General features: G+C 41.3%; 1 protein-coding gene across 1 annotated transcript in view; it reads right to left on the bottom strand.

The window, feature by feature from the left end:
• The window catches only part of BRINP1 (BMP/retinoic acid inducible neural specific 1), a 168,082-nt gene extending 158,273 nt beyond the window's left edge, over positions 1–9,809 (bottom strand). The window contains exon 1 of the mRNA XM_074211722.1: positions 9,427–9,809. The gene's annotated coding sequence lies outside the window, so the exon portion shown is untranslated. The remainder of the gene's footprint in view (positions 1–9,426) is intronic.
• Positions 9,810–12,885: the final 3,076 nt, after the last annotated feature.

Raw genomic sequence — 12,885 nt, 5'->3', positions numbered from 1 at the left:
ATGCCATTTGCAGGGAATCCTGCTGCTCTGACCTTTGCAACTTACACAGAAAAATGGCATCTTAATCTTGTTAATTGCTATATGAATCTACCTCTGCAGCCCTGGGGGGAGATAGTCTCTCTACAGTTCCCAGGATCACTCCTGTGGTCCTCATACAAAGCAGAGCACTGGGTGAGACAGCCCCCTGCTCTTTGAAAACTGGCACTGTTCACAAGTAGATATTTTACATGCTCATCTGGACCTCCACTGCTTTGTATTGAATTCCCTTCTGACTCCTGAATGGATACTATCCAGGTCTCATAATTTACTACCCTTCAGTTTCTCACACCATGTCCTTATACAATATATATTCTCCTGTTGGCCACTTGAAATTCCCTCCACCCCCAAAAAGGGTTCTCTTGAGGAAAAAGGTTCCTCTTTCCTCTCAGGTGAAAATAATTCAAATTCTCCTCAGCCTCATTATCTTTAATTTTCTCTTTTGTCCCTCAATAGCTCAGAAGGTCTATAGATACCTAAGCAGCTTTCTCAGAGGTGGCATGTTCCAGAGTGTCCTGGATTGCATCACAGATTTGGCTTTCCCTCAGGACAATAACCAGACACCCCTAGTAATATTGGTCTTGCTGCTGAAATCAATACTTATCCCTTTCTTTAGAGGAAGCTTTCACTCTTTTTTTGACTTAACTTTACAGTCGTGGATATATCATAGGAGGTCATAGAATTTATAGTGGGAAGGGAAACTAAAGGTTTTCTCATCCAAATTCAGTTTGTAGATGAGCAAGAATGAATCCCAGAGAGGAAAAGTAACTTGCCTCAAGTTACACAATCAGTAACAAAATTGTGATTTCAAATAAATTTTTTTGACTTCAAATTCATTATACTTATTGTAGTATTATACGAACCATCCTCCATACCATGGTGATTTTCCTAACTCCTTTTATTCCCCATAAATTCTTCAACAATTCTAATTTTTCTAACAACCCCCCCAACCCTATAATTTCACATTTAACTTCTTCCATGTATATATCTCGCCCCCTCCCCAAAGTCCTTTTCCATTTATTTTTCACAATGGTAAGGAAATTGTTGTATAATGGATAAAACACCAGAGTTACCGTAAGGAGAACTGTATTCTAACCCCAGAACCATATCTAAATAGCTCAAAGTCCTTATTCTGGGCTCCAGGTACTGACTCTAAAAAATCAGGTACTATGCTAAATCAGGTATTTGTAATTTGGGATTTATGAACTTTGATAGAGATGAAAAGATCATTGCATATGTGTATAAAATAATTGCTTTCTATTTGTAATACTTTGCATTTTATTTTATGTATTGAAAACCATTCTAAAAAGGGTCTATTAGTTTCTCCATACACAACATAAAAAAGATTAAGACCTCACAGATTTCTATATCAATCAGGGTCCAAGCACTTCTGAAAGTCGTGCCCAAAAGAATAGAGAAAGGCTTACATATGATCAGGAACACAATTGCCACAAAACTTGTAACATAATTTCATCATTACCTAAACTCTGTGATGTTCTCAGTGCCTCAGACCTAAAGTAGCTCAGCATGGCCTGATACTTGACTTCCTAGAGATATACACAACAATAAGCATACATAGACCTAAAGAAAATGTCATCCATTGACACAAATAGCTCCAAAACTACAGTATTCCCTCATGAAATCATACCTGGCTCTCTTGTTTGCCCTCCATTCAAAACATTCCATTCTACAACCATAATATAATGATACAGACTATTCAAACAGAAGCACAGAGGTTAGGACACTCCTTGATTTTATCTACCACAGAAAATAAATCTTGGAGTAGAAAAGATGTTGCTATCTTTCTTAGGGTTATTGACAGCAATTTTTAACATTCTATCTATATCATCAACTGAACTATTCCTCTGATTATAGTAAATCAAAGAAATGATAAAATTTATGAAGTCCTTGTCAATTCTGAAATTCTGTAAAACTGAAATGGTCAATGGCTTTACTTGACAAAGAAGAAACTGAACCTGGGAGAACAGGTATGACTTACCAAATGTTTCTAAGCCATAAATCCAGTTTGCATATTGTGATTCCTAGTACAATATTCTTACAATGAGAATTCATTATTCTCTTCAAAGTCGATGAGAAGGATTGACTGCATCATTTCAAAATGGTTCTAATACACACCCATATCGATCATCACCTTCAGTGATAGTGACTCTCTAGGCCTTGCTACAGTACAGAATAGGTTTTTGAGACCGTTCTGGGAAAGAAGCCCTTTAGCCTCAAACTACTTTCATAACACTAATATTTTGAATTTCTAATATAGCAACTATCAATTGATATAATCTATATAAATAAAAGTTCTTTGGTGGATCCTTAATCATCTTAAAAACTGTAGAATTTCTAAGTTTGGGAACTATTCATACCACAAACAGATTTATAGAGGTAACATGAATTATCCAATGTAAAATACAGAGGAAACACAAGCATCCCAGGTTAGAATGCTGCCAAAGAGGGGCAAAACTAGATGATCTCTAAACCTTATCATTCTAGAACCCTATTTGATAAGATCTCACTCTTTGGAGAGAAACCACAGCTTAGAATAGCATTCAAGATGGTTTTCATTTTCTAATATGAATATTTTTGTGAGCCTTCTGGATTAACCTTAAATCCTTCTTCAGCAACCTCAAACATATCAATGCAACTATCTCCCCAATTTAATACTTACAATGTCAAAGGTATTAGTAATGACAAAGTGAACTGCCTGAGTCCATGCAAATATATCATCAATCCTCACATCATGGTTGTGGTCTCCAGAGTTTCCTACTTGAATATGTGGGTAGAATTTAAGCAGTTTGGATATAAAAAATGATAGCATAGATGAATAGAGATCAGGAGATGTAGGTGCTAATATCTGATGTGCAACAGATTTTCTGCATAACACAATTAACATTGTGCTTATTTTTTCTCACCTTTGAAAGGAAAAATTAAATCCCCCCAAATATATCCCTATCATGATGATGATGATGATGATGTTTGTCCTTCATTCTCAAAAAGACCATGACATCAGGGAGGTGCTGTGCTAAGTCACTAGCTTCATCTGGGTCCAATGACCAAACCTGAATCAGGACAGCCGGAAATGGAGCTGGGTACAAGGCAATCAGGGTTAAGTGACTTGCCCAAGGTCATACAACTGTCTATCAGGATGAATAAGGAATTAAATAGTATGCATTCTTATCACAACCAAAAAACCATATAAACATATCTATATATAAAGTCTCTCCTTCCCCTAGGTTTAAGACAATGTCTGTCCATCTGTCTGTCTGTTTGTGTGTGTGTGTCTCTCTCTCCCTCTCCCTCTCTCCCTGTCTCTGTCTCAGAAATATAACTCTAATTCTGTTTTCAGATTATGTTCCCCAACCTGGATCTTGTCTTTAGAACTTGGCATCCCCCAAATTCCTTCCCTTACTTCTCTAGAATCTTCTTGTTTGCTCAGAACTCAATATTTCTAGATTTGCAAAGAAAGTGACTAAAATGGTTCATAGCCACTTGATATAGAAATCATACTGCTAGGCCTGTATCCTAAAGAAATTGATGATAAAAGTTAAGGATTCCCACATACCAAAATATTCAAAGCAACATTTTTTTTTTGTGATAGCAAAGAACTGGGAACAAAGTAGATGTTTGTTAAAAAGGGAATGGCTAAATCAGTTGTGGTACATGAACATAAGCAAGATTAGCATAATGAATCCAAAGAAGTTTGGAATAACTTAAATTACCTGAGGAAAAGTAAAGTGAACAGCCCTACAAAAACAATATATACAATACTTTTAAAATGTAAACTGAAACAGTAACAAATAACAAAACAACCAAAGCTAAATGCTGTGAAATTATAAGGTCTAAGTTTGGCATCTAAGAAGAAATGTTAGAAGACACCTCCTGTGCTCATTTATAGAAAGGACATCATGGATGTTGACTATTGGACTTTATGTAAACTTCTTAGATTTTTTTCTTTCCCTTTTTTGTTATTTTTTTTATTTACAAATTATGGTTCTCTGAGAGAGAGACAGCAGGAAATGTAGATGATATAAAGAAAAAAGATATCAATAAATTTGTTGAAAAGAACTGTGTGTTCCTAGAAATGTTAATATTATGGAACTTGACCCTAGACGCTTCCAGAGACAAAACATTCTCTTCAGAATGACTGGGGGGTGGGGGAGGGGGGAAGATCAATTTCATGCAATTCTTACAGAGAAATTTGGTGCTAAAATTTGTGATTATCTTCTTTCTGCTTTGAGTTTAAAAGGATCTCCAAAGAAGTCTTGGTTCTCACTAATTTAGAATCTTCTCCTATTTAGAAGTATAATCAGTCACTTATTTCAGTGGTCATAAGAATTTAGATGAATGAAGCACACAAAAAAAAATCATCCTGGATTTTGGCTTTCAGAAATCATCATGCTGGTCCATCTAGAAGAGGATTATGTCTCTGATGGTAGCACCCTAATGTGGTTTAGGAGATAGTATGGTAAAAATAGTGATTATAGCAATCCAGCTCTGGAAACTGTACTTTGAGAATGACATTGAAAAACACAGAATTATTCAGAAGAAGGAGGCCACAGGGTTGAAAGATACTGAAAACAAGTCATATGGGAAGATGTGCTGAGGAAGTGGAAACATTAAACATGAAAAATAATACAATAGAGGAGGTGAATGCAGGTGGAGAGGAAAAGGGTCATAGAGCTTTCTTCAAGGACTATCTCATATAATATACACCAAATTTACCCTAGGTGGCTCCAGAGGGCAGAACTGGGATCAATGGACAGAAATCACATAGCAAAATATTGGGTCAATAAAAAGAACTTTCTGATAATTAGAGTTATCCAAAAAGGAGACAGAATGTTTTGTTATATCTTTTGTTGTATGCTTCATTAGAGTTCTCTAAAATAAGAAGTGTTCAGTCAGAGACTTTATTACCATATTTCACAGGGACAAGAACAAACCAACCAACCAACCAACCAAAAGGAACTCACATGTTGGTTGGGAGTTTGAACTAGAATGTTTCTCCAATCCTAAAATTCACTGATGCTAATTTTTCCATACTATAATCACAGTATTAATAGTGTTCCTGAAAAATATTCTTCACTTTCTTTTAACAAAATATTGTGAATCCATAATCTTTGAATGTCTCTAAATCTAAAAAGAATCACATAAATATTTATGTACATATGTATATATATATAATCTTGTGAAGTAGGCATATAAGGAACAATATTAAAGCAAGATTTGTTATCAAGTAATAGCATGGCAATTGTCAAAAGAAGAAAGTCAATAGTGCAGGCTAGATTTATACTCAGGAAAGAACAGTATACCTATGCATTTTCTTATTCCTCCCATCTCTAATGAACTTTCCAGTTCTTAATCTTGTAATCTTGTTCCAATTCAGTTATAGAATCATAGAATGTCTGAGCTGGAAGAAATCTTAGAACATCCAATATAAAAACCAGAAAGACCCTTAGAATAGAGAATGATAGGAAAGCTACCTTGTACAAAGATGGAAGATGCCTTAGAATATTGAATTTTAGAACCTGGAAGGACCTTTCAAATTTGAATTACAGAGTTGAAAGGAATATTAGAGCATAAAATATTAGAACTGGAAAAAGACCTTAGAATATAGAACAAGAAAATGGGAGAACTAAAATAAGTCTAATAGTATAAAGTTACCTTAGATGAGAGAATTTCAGAACTTGAAGGCAACTAATTTAACTCAATTACTTTTCAGATAACAGAGGTGCCTACAAGGAGCATAACTTAACAGTGATCTCAAAGATAATATCTAGATGAATCAGGACTTGCACTCACGCCTTTTGCCTCCTATTCCAATCCTTTCCATTTTACTAGACTTCCCTAACTCCCAGGAATTGCAAAAAAAAAAAATAAAAAATAACCAAAAACAAAATAACTAACAAAAACTTTGGTGTGTTTGAACTACATTTAGAATGTAAATCCTTTGTCTCTTTGGTATTTATCTCAAATTCTAAGGGACAAGTAGCTGACACCAAAAAAAGGCAAGTCCATCCTGTGGGTTCTGATCTACTGTCCTAAACCTATTCCAGCCAAGGCCAGTCTGTCTAAACTGAGAAGGGTCCCAACAGCTTCAATCCTAACTGGTATTTTCCTCAGTGGTTCAAGTGGAGTCAGAGCTCCCCCTTCTGGGAGTCAAAGCACCCTCAATCTAAAAAAAATCCTGTTAAAAGGTTCTATTAGCAAAGGGACATGGACACCACCACACCACCACCCCCTGAAAGATCTCTAGCATCTTTTCCCTAGAAGAATGGGCCTTCCATGAGAATGAGAGGCAACCTCTGTCTGACAAATCCCCCAAAGACTCTTCAATAATTAGTTCTTTCCCCAGACTAGAGACTTGTGTTTCTAATAAGAAAAAGGTAATAATATATAAGTCCTTGTTGATGTAAATTCTTGCTTGTTTTTTGGCTTAATTTGCCTCAGATTTTCAAGGTGTTTAAATATCAAGGATATGTTTCTCTATATTCACTTGCATACAAGCTTTTTGGAAAGGTCCCTGACTAACAGGGGAAAATAGATTTTCTCAGAAACATGAATAGTCATTTACATAGCTATATCTTTATATCTATAGTTCTAGTACATAAACAGGTATTGCCTTCTGGAATTAATAGCCTAGGATAATGCTGTGCGGAGAACGTGCTGAGCTTCCAGTCACTCTGTATGGCTTGTGCTCATGGTGGCATAGAATTTTCCCAATGCATTGTATGTAAATGTATAAGTATGTATGTATATATGTATGTATGATTATTTGAATTTGTGAATATATAGTCATATATATATATATATATATATATATGGGAATGCATGACCACTTAAGTCTGTACATATTGAATATATTTTATGTGCTTCTATTGAAGTTGTGCTCGAATCATGTAAATATGAGTATGGGACTTTGAGGATTTTAATAGTGGATTAAGTGTGTTTATGAATGTGCATAAGGTAAGGGTGCAATCCCTCTGGGGATGTGTTCAAATTGGAGTAGTACACACTTAATATGTCTTTGTAATAAGAAGTTTGAGAGGACAGTGGAAAGACTACACTGGGAAAAAAATGGCTTGAGTTAAGCAGGGGGAGGTTGCCCTAAAGTGTCTGAATAATCTCAAAGTCCTTCATTGAGGAGCATCATTTTCTCACCTTTCCCTTCCCCTACTGTCCTGGAGTTCCTCTTTGATACAAGCTTTTTTCTAGCAAGTGACACATTTCCTCTAGACCATATGAGGGGATTCTGAGGTGGGAGGCTTGGTCTCCAATGAGCAGGCTTATGCTGTTTGCATGTGCCTGCATGTAACACAGGCACCCACGCATGCTAGGGCAGATTCCTGCAAACACATGTTCCCTTTTAACTCTCACTGAGGGAAGGGATGGAAAGGTATCAATCCCAGTCAAGCTAAGGGATTCCCCCCCAAACATTGGGCAGCAAGAGCCATGACTGCCCCTTAGTCACCTGCCTAGACTGGCATTGAATTCATACTACTGTTTTGTCTAAAACCTCTCAGTGTCTTATAAAGCACAGGCCACTAGATTTTGGAGTCAGACGGCTCAATTTTGAATCCTTGCATTGTCATTCATTACCTGTGTGACCTTGGGCAAGTCATTTCTCTTCTGGGCCTTAGTTTTCTCATCTATAAGAAGAGGAACTGGACTTAATGATCTCTAAGTCCCTTTCAGCTCTCATTCCTATTATGCTATCATCCCACTTTGGTGAAGTAACAGCTGCTGAGTCTGGAAGACATGCAAAGAGTCGTAAAACCCAGTGTGGGCACCTTTTCTGCTGAGTGGCAGAAAACCAGGAATCAAATCCTTAGGCAGTCCCTAAGGCTATGCCAGTAGCTATTCACTGGTCAAGAGATGAAATGAGCTCCAGATCTTGAGCAGGTAGGTGGCTAGGAGCAGGCAAGGGTTGGGCCCAGTCTAAAGTAGGAAGTCCATGTTCCTAAGAAAATCTAGTGATCTCAAAGCCCTTTTCAATAATCTTATAGTGAATAAAGAAATCCAGAGCTATTGAGACAATTATCATCAAGCTCAGGCCTCCTCCACCCACATACCCCCAGCTCTCTCTTATCCTATAAACTAAGCATGTCTGCTTCAGCATGAAAAAATAAAACTGTCCCCTGATCTTCCATGTCCAGCTCCCTAACTTCAACATAGAGACTCTCAGCTGAGGGCAAAGGAAAAGATTCTGGGTCTCTTTTTAGACATGCCTGCTTTTAGCCCCATATCCTTTCAGGAATCAGGCAAGAGACAGGGGAATGCCCAGAGCAAACTGAAACCCTGAATCTAGACCTCCAAGGGAGTGCAGCTTAAAGGAACACTCCCCAACTCAATCCCTTCCCCAAGGCTGCCCAATGTAAAAAACCTGTTAGAGACCCCTCAGTAAGAGGGAGAGGGGTGACTCCACCTCCCTAAGAGAAATTCTAGCAAACTTGGCCTGTATCCTCTCCCAAGGCAAGGCAGGTGACCCTGCTGTTGTTGTTCCTGCCCCAGGAAGAGAAACCTCTTATCTATAGACTGGCCAAGTCCCTGAGTGGGAGCCCTACCCCCATCTATCTCTTTCCAATCTTATCCCTTCTACCCTACCCAGTTTCTCCAAATTCCCATCAGGGTCCAAAGCATTCAGCCCAGTATGGGATTTAAAGTGGCAGAGGCTCATTTTTCTCCCCAGCTCTTCTGTCTCTAGCCCAAATCAAATGGTGGGTTAAGTGCAGAGGGCACCAGATCTGTCATATTTTTTCCTTATATGTATCCAGATCTGGCTTAAAAGGAGAGTTTGTGTTCCTCCCCCATACTCCCCCAAATCCCCTCAGCCCCCAAAGGGCGTCCACGAAGCGTTTCTGATGGCTACGTGATCCTATGGTCCAAATCCCTATGCGTGTAGACGCGAATTAACAGCAGTCAGACAGCACATAATACATACAAACACACAGCACATAACCCTCAACACAACCACACATCACATACGAATACACGACAGAAACGCGCAGCCCAGACACTCAACGCACGCAAATTCAGCACACAGCCCACAGCTCCAGACCTTAAGTAGGTTACAGGACCTCCAGTCTCCCCTCTTTGGCCCCCACCCCCCCTTACACACTTTCTCAAAGCCGCATTTAACTCCTTGCTCCCCGAGGCAACGAGAAGACCCCAGCAGGTCGGAGCTTCTTCACAGCCCTCCCAGCCAGCGGGGGGGCCTTGGAGCCGCGGAGGGAGAGGGGGAAGACGACCCAAGAGGAGTCCTGGAGGGGGAGTGCTGGAAGGGGAGCCACGACGGGGATCCTTCCCCGCTACCCTACCCCTCCAATGCGGTCGGGGGCCGAGCTGGCCACCTCAATCCCCCTGGCGCGGCTCTCGCCTTACCTGATCTTAATGTCCCTCACGGGCCGGGAGCTGGACGCTGGTGGCTTTTATTCGGCTCGGGGGGAACTTAGAAGAGACGTGTGTCCGGCGCGCATACTGGGGGCCGTGCTGCGACTGCAGGGGTAGGGATACCTGGATGCTAGCGATCCTTTTCATACTCAGCTTTCAAGTCCCCTTCCGTGATCCAGATGGCCGGCATCTAGGGAGGCTGCACAGCCGGGCTCAGCACAGTCTTTCCCTGGTCCCCAGGTCTGTCAGCCTTCCCGTTACCCTCCCGCAGTCCCTAGCACGAGCTGTCTTGCTCCCACTCTGATTTCCCTGCTTTGCCTCTGGCCGATCCACCCGTAGCTCGCAGCTCGCAGCTCGCAGCCCGCAGCCGTGGGCACAGGAGCGCGGCGGGCCGAGAATGGAGAGGGGCAGGTCCAAAGGAGACGCGTTCTCCGGGCGGGGAGCCGCGGGGGCTGGGCTACGCGGGGGGGAGGAGGGTCTTAAACGGCGGCTGGCGGACACGAATGGGAGGCGGAGAGGGAGGAGGAGCCCAGCTAGGGGACTTTATTCTAAGGAGGGTTTTGTGCATCATTAGGAAGAGGAGGAGGGGAGCGAGGCTGAGCGGAGGAGGGATGGCTGCCGAGGATCTGGGGAGAAGCCATGCGGGAAAGGGGAAAGGGTGGGTCCCAGGAGTGCGTGTTAGTTCGTGAATGTGGCCGCGCTCCCCCAGGGCTGGGGAAGGCGCCTCTGTGTGCATGGGCACGAGTGTGTGTGTGTGTGGGGGGGGGCATCTCTGCGCTGGGCACAAGAATCCTAAGACATACGGTGCCCGGTTTTTGCTTGTGTTAAACGTGCTGTTGCCGAGTGCGGAAGCGGTTTTGCACAGCTGTGCCTGCCTTTGAAGTAATAGCTCACATGGATACTCGACAGGTTACCCACGTATGTGTGTGTGTGTGTGTGTGTGTGTGTGTGTGTGTGTGTGCCTAGTGTGCGAGAAGTGGAGCGTGGGATTACTGAAGTGTGTCTGTGTGGTTGTGTCTCCCCTCACAAGGATTCATACTCTTGGATGTGTGAGACGCAAGGAACATGAATATGGATGCAGAGGCTGAAGATCTGTGAAAGAAGCTGAGTATAGGGTTGCTGAATGCGATATATATGTGCGGATCGATTACTTATATGTGTTCATGTGTGTATGAAGTCAAGCATTCTATTGCTGAATGTCTCTAGGGGTGCGAGAGTTCAGCATGTCTCTTAATATGGGCATGGGACACAGAAGTGGAGGGGCGGAGACGGCAAAGTTCTCTGGGGACAGCCTGAAAAGGAGCCCTTCGGGAGGATGGTGTGTGTGTGTGTGTGTGTGTGTGTGTGTGTGTGTGTGTGTGTGTGTGATGACGGGTGGAGTGGGTTGTGCACGTAGAGCAGCGTACTCTCACTTCTGGAGACAGGAAGCCCAGGAAATGCGGCTGGGCAGTGCGGCTGTAAGGGGCTTCGCCCAGATCGCAGAAGGCCAGGAGACATTCAAAAGACATATTTTTATTTAATTTTAATTAATAAAACCGGAATCCCCTGATGGGGAAGCAGGGGAGAGCAATGTAGAAAATGTCTGGGGAAGCAGACTGGGAAGAGATGAAAGGTGGAGAGGTTAGAGGTTGAGGGACCCGACTGGAAGAAATGAAGACTGGAAAAGATTTTTGCAGAGGGCCCCCAAAATAAGAATAGAAAATCTGGAACGATAGAGGAGAATGAGAATGCCTTCCAAAGTTATTGAGGGGTGGTAGAGAGGAAGGCAAAGAGGTTAGGGATGATGCTATAAGATCATATATAGAGATCAGTGTAGGAGTGAGGGTAGGAGTCTTGATGATGGAGATAGCGACAGTCTCTAGCAGGCTAGCAAACTGCATCTATCTTCTTGGTCAGTCTATCACAGGAAAAACTGGAAGTTGAGGATAGCAGGAAGTGTTTCACTATGCAGAAGGCCAAAGCGCTGGATGAAGAATCTATCATTAGTAATAAGTTCAAAAGATCCTTCAAGCTTCTATTTTACAAAAGGATGGAGAGAGGAGAGGGAGGAGGAAGAGGAGGAGGAGGAGGAGGAGGAGGTGAGAGGGAGAGAGAGAGAGAGAGAGAGAGAGAGAGAGTTAGTTTAGTCCAAATATTCCCAGAGTTCAGGGTGCCTGGTCAGATTCCAGTTTCCCCCATTCTAGTTCAGTAAGCAGAGGTTTTCAGAACAGTGGACAGCTCCATAGCCTTCAGTTGTGGATTGAAAATTTTGAACTTGCCAAAACGAATATATTTTGTCCCCTTCTCGACAGGCTTCACCAAGTGCCTGGACACAGTGAATTCATGAGCAATTTTGTCCTCATTTTATGAGAATAAATGGAGATTCTAATCTCATGCACAAACCTTAGCTCCATCATGGATTCAATTACTTAGTCTCAAATTTGGCTGTTTCTCTCTCTCTCTCTCTCTCTCTCTCTCTCTCTCTCTCTCTCTCTCTCTCTCTCTCTCTCTCTCTCATCTGTCTCTGTCTCTGTCTCTACCTCCTCTCTCTCATTCTCTTTCCCCTCCTTCCTACCTTGGACAGAGTTAGGCAACAGCACCCTTACTGGGACAGGAGATTTTCTGTATTTGAAATAGTTTTGAAGCAAATGAGTAACAAAATCAAGGAAGTAAAAGGTAAATTAGACTGTAATCCTGCTTCCTCTCATCTTGTCTTTCTTAATCAATCTCAGGATGGGCTTCATTCCAGATGCTTGAGACAGGAGGAAACCAAATACTGCAAAACAATTGTCCTCCTTCCCACTATCTCCTCTCCCCACTTTCAACATCACAGACACACACACACACACACACACACACACACACACACACACATGAACATTCCCACAGGAGCAGAATTAACATTCCTCATTCAGACTGATGCATGAGAAAGATGCAGAAAAGTATAGGCAGAGGGGGAAAAGGAGAAATATAAGAGAAAAAGAGAGAAAAGGAAAGAAAAGAGGTAGGACAGAAAGACAGGAGGGAAGGGAACAGAAAGAGAGGAGGGAAGAAGCATTAATGCTTCTGAGTTTCAAATAAAACTTCAGCCTTTTTGAATCCAAGTTAATTTGCAATTGACACTTCACCTTTCTCACTTCTATGTAAACAGTTTTGGAGAACCATATCAAAAATCTCCAAAGACATCAGAAATGTTCTAACAGAGAAGTAATCCTAATGAGATAGAATTGTAGAAATATACCTAACTTGGTAGGAAAATGGAAAAGAAAATTTTAGAAGTCAAAAGTTTTATTTGTTCTTCCTCCTCTTCTTTTCTTTTCCTAAATCTAATTCTTTTTTTCTTCAAATCTTTATTAAAAAAGAAAATGTATCAGGCAGTTTGATATGTATGATAAATGTTGTTTTCGCCCATGCCAGAGGGTGGAGGTGAGCAGCTGTTTGCTAATTTCACTGCAAATGCCAAAAGACTTG

This window comes from Macrotis lagotis, chromosome 1, assembly GCF_037893015.1.
Source record: "Macrotis lagotis isolate mMagLag1 chromosome 1, bilby.v1.9.chrom.fasta, whole genome shotgun sequence".
NCBI classification, from domain to species: Eukaryota; Metazoa; Chordata; class Mammalia; order Peramelemorphia; family Peramelidae; genus Macrotis; species Macrotis lagotis.
The sequence above is the reverse complement of the archived record's forward strand: the minus strand, read 5'-3'. Positions and strand labels throughout refer to the sequence as shown.